This window comes from Neovison vison, chromosome 7, assembly GCF_020171115.1.
Source record: "Neovison vison isolate M4711 chromosome 7, ASM_NN_V1, whole genome shotgun sequence".
NCBI lineage: Eukaryota > Metazoa > Chordata > Mammalia > Carnivora > Mustelidae > Neogale > Neogale vison.
The window spans coordinates 16,429,713-16,442,952 of record NC_058097.1 but is presented as its reverse complement, the minus strand read 5'-3'; the positions used below and the strand labels follow the sequence as shown (position 1 = coordinate 16,442,952).

At 40.5% G+C, this 13,240-nt stretch overlaps 1 protein-coding gene and 1 non-coding gene across 2 annotated transcripts in view; both read left to right on the top strand.

Annotated features, from left to right (window-relative positions):
• Positions 1-13,240, top strand: part of LOC122911293 (cytochrome b5 type B) — a 41,106-nt gene that overhangs the window by 2,451 nt on the left and 25,415 nt on the right. The gene's annotated exons all lie outside the window — the stretch shown is intronic.
• Positions 6,049-6,163, top strand: LOC122914896. The gene has a single exon (XR_006385959.1). It is a non-coding gene; the product is annotated as a small nucleolar RNA SNORA17 (small nucleolar RNA).

Below are 13,240 nucleotides of genomic sequence, written 5' to 3'. Positions count from 1 at the left end.
TACGTCTGGTGGTATTGGAGGACAAGGGAGGCCGGAGTGGCTGGGTAGTAGGCTGGGTAGTAGGAGAGGAGGTGAACATGATTAGGTGAGGGCAGATCAAGTACCGCTTTGCAGGTTGTAGGAAGGTTTTGACTTTGTGTGGGCTAAGAACGAACCCACACTGGAGCAGGGGAGTGTCGTGATGTTGCTTCCTGGTTTAATGGTATCACTCTGACTGCTTGATTTAGAAGACTGGAGGAGGGCAAAGAGATAATTGAGGAGCCAATTAAGAGGCTGTTGAAGTAGATTGGGTCAGAGGTAGCGGTGGCTTGGACCAGGCTGGTGGCAATGAGGGATGGTGAGAGCTCTCAGATTTGGATGTGTGGGGTTTTTGTTGTTGTTGCTATTGTTTTTTAAGGTTTGCTTATTTTGTCAGGGTGGGGGTGGGAACGGCAAGGGGAGCAGGCAAGAGAGTCTTAAGCAGAGCATGATGTGGGATTCCATCTCTGAAATCACGACATGAGCCAAAACCGAGAGTTTGTCCCTTAACTAGTTTGTCCCACCCAGGTGCCCCTGGATGTGTTCTGATGGTAGAGGCAATTGGATTTAATGATGCATTAGATTTGAAGAGTGAGAGAAGTCGTCAAAAATGGCACCAAGGTTTTTGGCCTGTAGGTCAGGAAGAGTAGAATTGGTATTAAATGAGATGGGAGACCTCTGCCAGTTCTCATTCTTTCTTTATAATCTGAAATCACTTTGGGGTTCATCCTTATAAAGGGGTTCCTAATCTGAAAAATCCTGTGTCTGTAGGTTGCCTTTTTTTTATTTTTAAGTGAATGTGGTTATAATGTTATTCAGGAGTTTGAGTGTGATAATTTTGAATTGGATTATTTTTCCCCTAACATTAATTTTGCATTTTTGAATTAGTAGTACTGGTTTAATTTATTGAAATCATGAATGAAAAACCAAACCTTGCAGCAGTACACATCATTCATCATTGTCTTTCCACTTTTAGTAATATAGAAAGAGCACATAAAAATGGTTATGCTGTCTATGACACTGACTAGAAGATAACAAAGTACAGCTCCCTTAGCAAGGGTAGTTATGATTTTGTGATCCTTTGTTTCAGTTAATATTCTAATTTTCTTACTGTGTATTACAAGTCAGAGAAGTTTGGAAGCCTTTATCTTATGTATAAATAACCATTTCTGAAAAGAATAACTTAAATATCACATTGTGATATTTTAAAGTTTTCTAGGGTTTTTTTTTTTTTTAAGATTATTTATTTATTTCTTTATTTGACAGAGAAAGATCACAAGTAGGCAGAGAGGCAGGCAGAGAGAGAGAGAGGGAAGCAGGCTCCCCGCTGAGCAGAGAGCCCGATGTGGGACTCGATCCCAGGACCCTGAGATCACGACCTGAGCCGAAGGCAGCGGCTTAACCCACTGAGCCACCCAGGTGCCCCAGTTTTCTAGGTTTAAAAAAAAAATTTTTTTTTAATTAACATATAATGTATTATTAGCCCCAGGGGTACAGGTCTGTGAATCGTCTTACACACTTCCCCAGCATTCACCATAGCACATGCCCTCCCCCAACATCCATAACCCAATTCTGGGTATTTTTTAAGTGGCTGTGGGTATAAGTGGGAATATTGCTATAAGGCTTGCCTTACAAATGAGATAGCATTCAACAGGTATTCCTTAGCTGTTACCAGGTGCAATGGTAGTAGGCCCTGGTGGCAAATAAAAATATGGTCCTGTCCTCTTGAGCCTGCTCTTTGAGGAAAGACCATAGACAACAGAAGTAGAAAGATGCTCAATGAAGGTGCTTTCTGCAAAGGAAGCAAATAGGAATTGAGAAAGAAAAATGAGTGTTTAATTTTTTTTTTAATTAAGTAAAATTCTACTCCCAGTCTGGGGCTTGATCTCACAACCCTGAGATCAAGAGTCGCATGCTCTACCAACTGAGCCAGCCAGGCATTCCAGAAGACTTACTTTATTAAAAGTGATCTGGGGGCCTGGGTGGCTCAGTAGGTTAAAGCCTCTGCCTTTGGCTCGGGTCATGATCCCAGAGTCCTGGGATCGAGCCCCGCATCGGGCTCTCTGCTCGGCAGGGAGCCTGCTTTCTCCTCTCTCTCTGCCTGCCTCTCTGCCTATAAATAAATAAAATATTTTTTTTTTTTTAAAGATTTTATTTATTTATTTGACAGAGCGAGATCACAAGCAGGCAGAGAGGCAGGCAGAGAGAGAGGAGGAAGCAGGCTCCCTGCTGAGCAGAGAGCCCGATGTGGGCCTCGATCCCACGACCCTGAGATCATGACCTGAGCCGAAGGCAGCGGCTTAACCACTGAGCCACCCAGGCGCCCCAAATAAATAAAATCTTTTAAAAAAAAAAAAAGTGTGATCTGGAAAGCTGTGGGATGACTTTTAATAGAGCTGAGGTGAAGAAGCTGGCTTCAGGAAGAGAAAAGTACATTCTGAGGCATTTGCAGAGTGAAGCAAGAGTTTGGCCCATCAGTGGGACTGAAAGCAGCTGTGGCAGTGGTATAGCCAGTGAAGATCAAGAATGGCAAGAGAGCTTGGTGGGACCCAGGTCAGGCAAGGGAGAGTAGGTAGTATGGATTTGATCCTAAATGTATTGGAAAACCATTGAAGCCTAAGATGGGAGTGACATTGAAGCACTTTGCTTTTCCAGTAGATTATTTTCGGCTAGAAGTCAAGAATAGGTTGGAGGGAAAAGCGATACAGAATGGAAGAAAGTAAAACTCTTATCTATCCCAAGGATTTGTTTGAATCTTTCTGCATCTTTTGTGTATATACCAGTATATACAAATGTGTACAAATAAATATGGAAAAAGAATTGTATTCCTTTTTTTTATTATTATTATTATTTTTTTTAGTAATCACAATATGAGGCTTGAACTTAAAATGCTGATCAAGAGTTGTAGGCTCCTCTGACTGAGCCAGTGAGGGACACCAATCATAGTATTCCTTAATTGAATTATAGTATCTATTCATTGATTTGTTTTAGTAGTACAAATAGTGTTCACTGGTACTTATTATTCTGAGTGTTTTACCTGTAATTTTTCTTTTAACTTCTAACAGCCCATCCCTTTACTTTTTAAGATTTTTTTTTTAATTTTTTTTTTTTAAGATTTTATTTATTTATTTGACAGAAATCACAAGTAGATGGAGAGGCAGGCAGAGAGAGAGAGAGAAGCAGGCTCCCTGCTGAGCAGAGAGCCCGATGCGGGACTCGATCCCAGGACCCTGAGATCACAACCTGAGCCGAAGGCAGTGGCTTAACCCACTGAGCCACCCAGGCGCCCCTTAAGATTTATTTTTTGACTTCGGGGTGGGGTGCCATGGGAGAGGGGAGAGAATCTCAAGCAGATTTCCCATCTTGGGTATTGATCCTGAGACCCTGAGATCGTGACCTGAGCTGAAATCAAGAGGCAACCCACTGAGCTACCCAGGTGCCCCTATTTCTAACACTGTAGAACAAAGGTATCACTTTTTTGTGTCTAGTGTCTTTGGCTTCACGTATCTTAGATTTATCTTTGTTTTTTTCCTATGTATCAGCAGTTTATACACCCAGCAAATGTGGTTTTCCAGTTCTCCCCACCCTCCTTGACACACAGTATCGGTCATTGTTCTTTGAACCAATCTAAAGGGTATGTGCTGTGCTGGCATATAAATTACGGTTTTAACTTACATATCCTTGATGACGAATGATAACTGGGTATCATCATGGTATGGTTGGCCATTTGTATGGATTTTCGTGAAGTGTCTGTTTTATCTTGGCCATTTATAATTGAATTGTTTTCTTGAATATATTCAAGGATATATTCTTGAATATTTTATTTATTTATTTATTTATTTTTTAAAAAGATTTTATTTATCTACTTGACAGACAGAGACCACAAGTAGGCAGAGAGGCAGCCAGGGAGAAGGAAGCAGGCTCCCCACTGAGCAGAGAGCCGGATGTGGGGCTCTATCCCAGGACCCTGGGATCATGACCTGAGACGAAGGCAGAGGCTTTAACCCACTGAGCCACCCGGGTGCCCCTTTTCATACATTCTAGATGCAATTCCTTTCAGATACAGTTGACCCATGAATGGCAGGTTTGAACTGCACAGGTCTATTTACACATGGATTTTTTTTTTCCAGCATAGTATTTTCTCTTCCTTATGATCTTCTTACTTTTTTTTTAAGTAGGCTCCATGCCCAATGTGGAACTCATGACCCTGAGATCAAGAGTCAAATGTTCTGCCAACTGACCCAGCCAGGCACCCCATGATCTTCTTAGTAACATTTTCTTTTCTCTAGCTTACTTCATTCTAAGAACACGTGTAATACATATAACATGTAAAACACATGTTAATTGACTATTTTATTGGTAAGGCTTCTGGTAAGCAGGACACTAATAGTAGTTAGGTATTTGGGGAGTCCAAAAATATATACAGATATTCAGCTATGTGTAGAGGATGGGGTTCAATAGCACTCCAACCCCCACATTACTTAAGGGTCAACTTATATGTATCGTGATTTTTTTCTCCCAGTCTTTTGCCTTTTCGTTTTCTTTTTTTTTTTTTCCCCAATTTATTTATTTTCAGAAAAACAGTATTCATTATTTTTTCACCACACCCAGTGCTCCATGCAAGCCATGCCCTCTATAATACCCACCACCTGGTACCCCAACCTCCCACCTCCCCCCCGCCACTTCAAACCCCTCAGATTGTTTTTCAGAGTCCATAGTCTCTCATGGTTCACCTTCCCTTCCAATCTACCCAAAAGCACATACCCTCCCAAATGTCCATATTTCGTTTTCTTAATAGTGATTTGTTTCGTTTTTAGATTTTTTATATTGGGCGCCTGGGTAGTTTGTTTGGTTATTGTCTGCCTTCCGCTCAGTTAGTGATCGCAGGGTCCTGGGATCCAGTCCCAAGTTGGGTTCCCTGCTCGGCAGGGACTCTGCTTCTCCCTCTGCCCTCCTCCCACTTGTTCTCTCAATCTCTCTCTCTCTAAATAAATAAAAATCTTTTATAAAATTTTTACTTATGTAGGGAGAGAGAGAGCATGCTCATGAATGGGGGAAGTGGCAGAGGGAGAGAGAATCCCAAGCACACTGTCCTCCTTTTTTTTTATTTAATTTTTTTTAGATTTTTTTTTATTTATTGATAGAGAGAGATCCCAAGCAGGCAGAGAGAGAGAGAGAAGGAAGCAGGCTCCCGGCTGAGCAGAGAGCCCGATGCGGGGCTCGATCCCAGGACCCTGGGATCATGACCTGAGCCGAAGGCAGCGGCTTAACCCACTGAGCCACCCAGGCGCCCCCCCAGGCACACTGTCCTGAGCGCAGAGCCTGAGTCAGGGCTCAGTCCTCTGACCTGAGATCAGTACCTGAGCCTAAATCATGAGTTGGCCACTTACCTGGTAACCCACACAGGAGCCACACTTAGTGGTGTATTTTAAAGAAAATTTGGGAGACGCCTGGGTGGCTCAGTTGGTGAAGCGTGGGCCTTCCGGTCGGGTCATGATCCTGGGGTCCTGGGATCGAGTCCTGCATCAGGCTCCCTGCTTACCAGGGAGCCTGCTTGTTCCTCTGCCTGCCATTTTCCTGCTTGTGCTCTCTTTCTCCTCCTCTCTGGCAAATAAATCTTAAAATGAAATTTTAAAAATATATATAAAGAAAATCTGGTTCCTCGTATAGATGAAATATAATTGTAATGTCTGGGTACTGGCTTTGGGGTCCGAATATCTGGTTCAGTTTACTGTTTTACCACCTAGTAGTTGTATAACCTTGGGCAAATAGCTCTGTCAGGGCCCTTTCCCATCTATAAAATAGAGATACTTGTATGTACTCCACAGAGTTGTTAACGACAGTTGATATAAATAATGCATATAAAGTCTTGTGGCACCTAGCATAAAGAGCTCAGTAAGTGTTAGGGGCCACTGAATGTTTGATGAAGTTATTTTTATTAGTAATAAAACTTACTTGTTCCCTGTAGCATCTTTTGAGTGCTTAAGTGACAGGTGCTCTGAAGATGTAAAGGTAAATTGGATGTCTTGGGCTTGTGAGAGAGAATGAGCTCTGTTCACAAGTCATTGTCATGCAAGAAAGAACACAGGCTGTGTTTGATATCAGGGTACTGACGGTACCCCTGAAATCTTCAGAGCCTGCCTAATAACAATTCTTACTCATTTCTTTAAGGCTGGTGAAAAGAAAGTATAATTTGATTGTCATCTAGCTTGTGAAATTAACAAATCTATAGGAAGAATACTTTATTTTAAAAAGATTTTATTTATTTATTTTAGAGAGATTGCCAGTACAAGCAGGGGGAGGGGCAGAGGGAGCAGGGAACCCAACACAGGGTTCCATCCCAGGGCCCCAGGATCATGAACTGAGCAAAAGGCAGATGCTTAACCAACTGAGCCACCCAGGAGCCCCAAGAAATACTTTCTTGAATAGTTGTAAGTGGTTAGTCCTAGGGAAAGCTAGAAATAAAATGAGGCAAAATTTAACCTCCAGTACTGCCCGGGTGAGATCCTCTGATGACCAAATTGTCTTTCATTTATTTGTTTTGCATGTGGGCATGAGATGGGGTTGGGGGGGGTTGGCGAATGGGACAGAAGGAGGGCAGAGTGAGCGCTCTCTGTAGATCTCACTATGCATACTCACTAAGCATACTGTGTTCTAGAATACAGCCATGAAAAAATCAACCACAGTCGATGTTCTAATGGAGCTTATAGTCTAGCAGTTTAACAGAGACATCAAATAAATAATGACGGTTGTCATAAATGAATACTATGAAGTTACCTAAGGAATTGTGAAAATCTATGGTAGTGGGATTTAATCTGGTGGGGATAAGTTATGATTGGACCTGAAGACCTGAGATTTCATCCCTGGGCAGGGATGTCTGACTGCCCAGGTTTCGCCCTTTCTGGCAGCGATCATGTTAGCCTCTCCTAGATGACACCACTACTTTACTGGGCTCTTAAAGCGAATGCGAATGAAAACGTGTGGACCCCGTCGTTTCCTCCTGTTCACCACTCAGGTTTGTCATCTTTCTCTGCCCTGTCAGACTGTTGTTTCAAAAGTAGTTTTGCCCTGTCCAGAATTAATCTCCATATCTCATTTTGATGAGATATTCTGTCTATCTGTTTGGGTATCGGTTCTTTTCATCACCCAGCTTAATTTTGCAGCTTCCAAATCTGAATGTTTCTAGATCTTATTTTCTAAGCCTAGTGGTCTTTAGCATATCCTTATTGCTGCATTTTTATTACATCATTATGGGATTTCCACTCATAGAGAATTTGTGTAATTTTTTTCCCATTATGATTTTTATTCCCTGTCCTTTGCATTCTCTTCTTTTCTGCCCTCTGACCCCTATCCTTTGCATAAAATTAGTAATCTGAAAGTATATTTTCTGTTAGTAATTTGCCCTCTTTCTTTACTGTATTAAAACAAAATTTTCTTCTTCTTTTTTTTTCCCAAAACATTTTTAAAAGATTTTATTTATTTATTTGACAGACAGAGATCACAAGTAGGCAGAGAGGCAGGCACAGAGAGAGAGAGGAGAAAGCAGGCTCCCTGCTGAGCAGAGAGCCTGATGCGGGCAGGGCTGGGATCAAGCCCTGGGCCGAAGGCAGAGGCTTTAACCCACTGAGCCACCCAGGCGCCCCTCTTCTTCTTTTCAATAATACTTAGTAAATGAACTTAAGAAAGAACCAAAAGGCTTCCTCCCTACCACATAGGCTTTGGACAGATGAACGGATTGAAATCCTTCACTAGGGGACATTACAAAATTTCCTTTGTATCTTTGAAGTATTTCACTTGATTATTGCTGGACTGAGAGAGAAATGAATGGAGCACAGTCATTGTTTTGTCCCTTTTGAAAGTTTAGATTTTGGTTGTAGTGTCATTTATTTAAAACATTTTCTTTGTAACATTGTGTAACTACTTACATAATAAAAGCTAGGACAAGGTCCATTAGTCTTAAAACATAAAGGCTATCCAAGTCAAAATAAATTTTTGGTAAATTCATACGAGATTTAAAAGCAAAGCAAGTCCTAGAAAAAGTGGGAGATTTTTCTATTAGATTTACTGAATAAAAAGGGGGAGAAATTTATGATTTTCCAATAGATTTGAATAGTGTAGGGCCTCTATGTAGATTATTCAGGTTAACCCCTGAAAGAAACTCTTAATGGTCTCATTTGTTTTGTTTTTCTCTGATTCAGACAAAAGTAAGTTTTTGGCTAATATTAATTGTAGGCATGTATAACCTAGTTTTGTTATTTTTTATTTGGTAAAACATAAAAACAGAATTTTTCATTTATTCAGTTGTACACTTCCGTGGCATTAATTTCATTCACAGTATTGTACAACCAATCAACACTCATAACTGTTTATAAACTTTTTCATCACTTCAAGCAGAACTTTGTTACCACTAGGCAATAACTACCCCCTCATCACTCTTCCTCTGATAACTTCTAGTCTGCTTTGTCTCTTTAGAATTGCTTAATTCTGGGTACTTCGAGTAGATGGCACCATAAAATATTGGTCCTTTCGTGTCTGGCTTCTTTCACTCAACATGTTTTGGTTTTTAAAATTTTTATTGTGGTAAAATATGCATAACATGAAATTGATTATTTCAACCATGTTTAATTGTACAATTCTGTGGCATTAAGTTCATGCATGTCATTGTGTAACTCTCACCACCATTTATCTCCAGAAGTTTTTCGTCCTCCCGAAGTGAAACTGTAGCCATTAAACAATAACTCCATTGCCCCCGCCCCCAGCCCCTAGTAGTCACTGTTCGATTTTTCTGTCTTTATGAATTTGACTATTCTTGGTACCACATATAAATTGAATAATTCGATATTAGCCCTTTTGTATCTAGCTTGTTTCACTTAATATAATGTCTTCCGTGTTCATCCATGTTGTAGCATGTGTCAGAATTTCTTTTTAAGGCTGAATAACATTCCATTATATGTATATATACTGCATTCTGTTTGTCCATTCAGCCATTCATCAGTGGACACTTGGATTGTTTCCATCTTTTAGCTATTTGCGAACAAGACTGCAGTGAGCATTGGCATACAAGTATCTATCAGAGTGCTTGTTTTCAGTTCATTTGGATACACTGCAGAGTGGAATTTCTCAGTCATACAGCTATACTGTGTTTTTTGTGGAACTCGAAACTGTTTTACACAGCAGGATTTTACATTTCCACAGGGAGTGAATGAGGGTTCCAGTTTTCCCACACTGTATCCAACGCTTACTGTTTTTTTACTTACAGCCATCCTAGCCAGGTGTAAACTGGTACCTCACTGTGGTTTGACTTGTATTTGCCTAATGACTAAAGTTCATGTATTGACTGGTCCTCTGTGTATCTTCTTTGGAGAACTATCTAATCAAGTTCTTTGCCCATTTTTCAATTGAATTGTTTGTCTTTTTGCTTTAAAGTTGGATTTCTTTGTATATTCTGGATATCAATCCTCTATTAATTATTAGATTTGCAGATATTTTTCTCCCATTCTGTAGCTTGTCATTTCACTTTCTTGGTAATGCCCTTTGATGTACAGAAGTTTTTAATTTTGAGAGTTAAGTCCCTCCTCATCCATAATTACTTTAAATGTAAATGGATTAAATTCCTTTAAAAAAAAGGATTATTTGAGAAAAAGTGCACATGCATGTGCACAAGTGGGGTTAGGGACACAGGATAAGGGAGGGAGAGAATTGCAAGCCCCTGACATCACAACCTGAGCCAAAACCAAGAGTCAAAGTTTCAACTAATTGAGGCATACTGGAGCCTCTAAATGGATTTAATTCCTAAATAAAAAGACAGAGGTTGACAGAATGAATAAAAATACAGGATTTCAGAAGATGCTATCTACAGGATACTCACCTTAGGGTTTGTTTTTGTTTTTTTTAAAGATTTTATTTAATTATTTGACAGAGTACAAGCAGAAGGGAGTGGCAGGCAGGGGGAAGGGAGAAGCAGACTCCAGCATTTTTTCGTGTGTCTTTGGCCATTTGGTTTTTTGTTTTGTTTTGTTTTTGTTTTGTTTTTTGGGGTGGGGGGGGAAATCTGTTCATGTCTTCTGTCCATTTCTTGATTGGATTATTTGTCCTTTGTTTAAGTTGATAAGTTTTTTTTTTTTAAGATTTTATTTGTTTATTTGACAGACAGAGATTACAAGTAGACAGAGAGGCAGGCAGAGAGAGAGAGAGGGAAGCAGGCTCCCTGCTGAGCAGAGAGCCCGATGCGGGACTCAATCCCAGGACCCTGGGATCATGACCTGAGCCAAAGGCAGCGGCTTAACCCACTGAGCCACCCAGGTGCCCCTAAGTTGATAAGTTTTTTTTTTTTTTTTTAAGATTTTATTTATTTATTTGATAGAGAGAGATCACAAGTAGGCAGAGAGGCAGGCAGAGAGAGAGAGAGGAGGAAGCAGGCTCCCCGCTGAGCAGAGAGCCTGACGTGGGACTCGATCCCAAGACCCGGAGACCACGACCCGAGCAGAAGGCAGCGGCTCAACCCACTGACCCACCCATGCGCCCCTAAGTTGATAAATTTTTAATAGATTTTGGATACCAGCCCTTTATCTGATAAGACATTTGCAAATATCTTCTCCCATTCTGTCAGTTGTCTTGGTTTACTGACTGTTTGCTTTGCTGTGGGAAAGCTTTTTATCTTGATGAAGTCCCTTTCGTTCATTTTTGCCTTTGTTTTCTTTGCCTTTGGAGATATATTTAGCAAGAATTTGCTGCAGCTGAGGTCACAGAGTTTGCTGCCTGTGTTCTCCTCCAGGATTTTGGTGGATTCCCGTCTCACAGGTCTTTCATCCATTTTGAGTCTATTTTTGTGTATGGAATAAGGAAATGGTCCAGTTTCATTCTTCTGCATGTGGCCTCATTTTGGTTTTATTTGAATTTCCCCAGTGACTACTTATGTTAAGCATCTTTTCATATTTTTGCTGGCCATCTGTAGATCATCTTCAGAGAAATGTCTACTTAAGTCCTTTGCCTGTTTTCTAATCACATTGTTTAATGTTGTTGAATTTTAGGAGTTCTTTATGTATTCTGGATATTAACCCCTTTTGATTTACGTATCTTTTCTCTCATTCTGTAGGTTTTTTTTTTCAGTTTGGTGGTCGTGTCCTTTGGTGCATAAAAAATTTTAAGTTTGATGTACTCCCATTTGTCAATTTTTATTTTTGTTGCCTATGCTTTTGGTATCATATTCAGTAAAGCATTATCAAATCCATTCTCCTAAAGCTTTTCTTCTAGGAGTTTTATAGTTTTGGGATGAATGTTTAGTTCTTTAATCCATTTTCAGCTAATGTTTGTCTCTGTTATAAGGGTCCATCTTGTCTGTGTTATAAGGGTCCATCTTCATTCTTTTGTATGTGGATATCCAGTTTTTCCCATAATTTATTGAAGAGACTGCCTTTTTCCTATTGTGAGTGGTTCTGGCATCCCTTGTCGAAGATCATTTGAGGGTAGTTGTATATGTGATGTTTTGGAAATTATTTTCCCATTAATTATAAATTCCTGAGATTTAGTCATATGACCTCACTCTAGTAAGCAGACACATTTGGATAACCACCATTTGGAGTCTAAGAACTAAACAGCATGTGAGGCTCCCAGGTGACTCAGTCAACTGAGCTTCTGTCTGTGGCTCAGGTCATGATCCTAGGGTCCTGGGATTGAGCCCTGTGTTGGGCTCCCTGCTCAGTGTCTGCTTCTCCCTTTGCATCCCTCTGCCACCCTGCTCTTGTGTTCTTTCTTTTAAATGAATAAATAGGGGCGCCTGGGTGGCTCAGTGGGTTAATCCACTGCCTTCGGCTCGGGTCATGATCTCAGGGTCCTGGGATCAAGTCCCGCATCGGGCTCTCTGCTCAGCAGGGAGCCTGCTTCCCTCTCTCTCTCTCTCTCTGCCTGCCTCTCTCCGTCTACTTGTGATCTCTCTCTGTCAAGTAAATAAATAAAATCTTTTAAAAAATGAATAAATAAAATCTTTAAAGAACTGTATACACTTCCTTGTGCCCCCTAATCACTGCTTTCTTCTTCATCCCTGGAGGTACCCACTCTGTTGACTTTAATCCTGTAGATTTGTTTTGTTTTTGAACTTTTTACAAAGGAGAGAGTCACAGGTTTTTTGTTTGTTTTGTTTTTTAAGATTTTATTTTCTTGTTAGAGAGCAAGAGAGAGAGAGAGAGTGAGAGCGTGCGCAGGCACCCGCGCAAGTGGTGGGGAGGGAGGGAGAAGGAGAAGCAGACTCCTGGCTGAGCAGGGAGCTCCATCCCAGGACCCTGAAATCATGACCTGAACAAAGGCAGTTGCTTAACTGACTGAGCCACTAGGCGCCCTGAGAGTGTCACAGTATATTGTTTTCTTTCTGGTGTTTTTTTGTACACCATTTGTGTTCTTTCGTGTTGTGGATATTGGTTATGGCAGTGGTTTTGTCTTTTTCATTACTGATTAGGATTCTTCTGTAGGATTATATGGATTTATTTGTACTCTACTTATGGTCATTGGATTTTCTTTTTTCTTTCTTTCTTTTTTTTTCTTTTTAATTTTAGAGAGTGAGCACATGAAGGGGAGAATGGCAGAGGGAGAGGGACAGAAAGAATCTCAAGTAGTCTCTCTGCTGAGTGCACAGCGTGATGTGGGGCTCCATCTCATGACCCTGAGATCATGACGTGAGCTAAAATCAAGAGTCCAACAGTTAATGGACTGCACCACCCAGGCAGCCCAGGCATTGGGTATTCAGGTTTAGGGTCATAACAAATAGTGCTGCTATGATCATTTGTGTGTGTATACAAGTTCATATATCTATACACATTTCTTTTGGGTATATACTTAGGGAATTCAATGTGATTTTTTAATTAAAAGTTTCATTGAAATAATTGTAGATTCATATGTACTTGTAAAAAATAATAGATCCCTTGTATCTTTTACCCATTTCCCCCAGTGATAACATTTTGTAAAACTATAGTACAGGGGCGCCTGGGATAGCCCCTCATTGGGCTCCCTGCTCATTGATGAGTCTGCTTCTCCCTCTCCCTCAGCCCCTCCTTCCCTAACTATGTGTGCTCATGCACACTTTTTCTCTCAAATAAGTAAATCAAGTATTTAAAATAAAAAACTGTAGTACAATACCACAACCAGGATATTGACATTAATTGGATCCCCAGATCTTATTCTGACCTCCCCAGTTCTAGTTCTATAAAAATGATTTGCCTTTTAAAGAGAA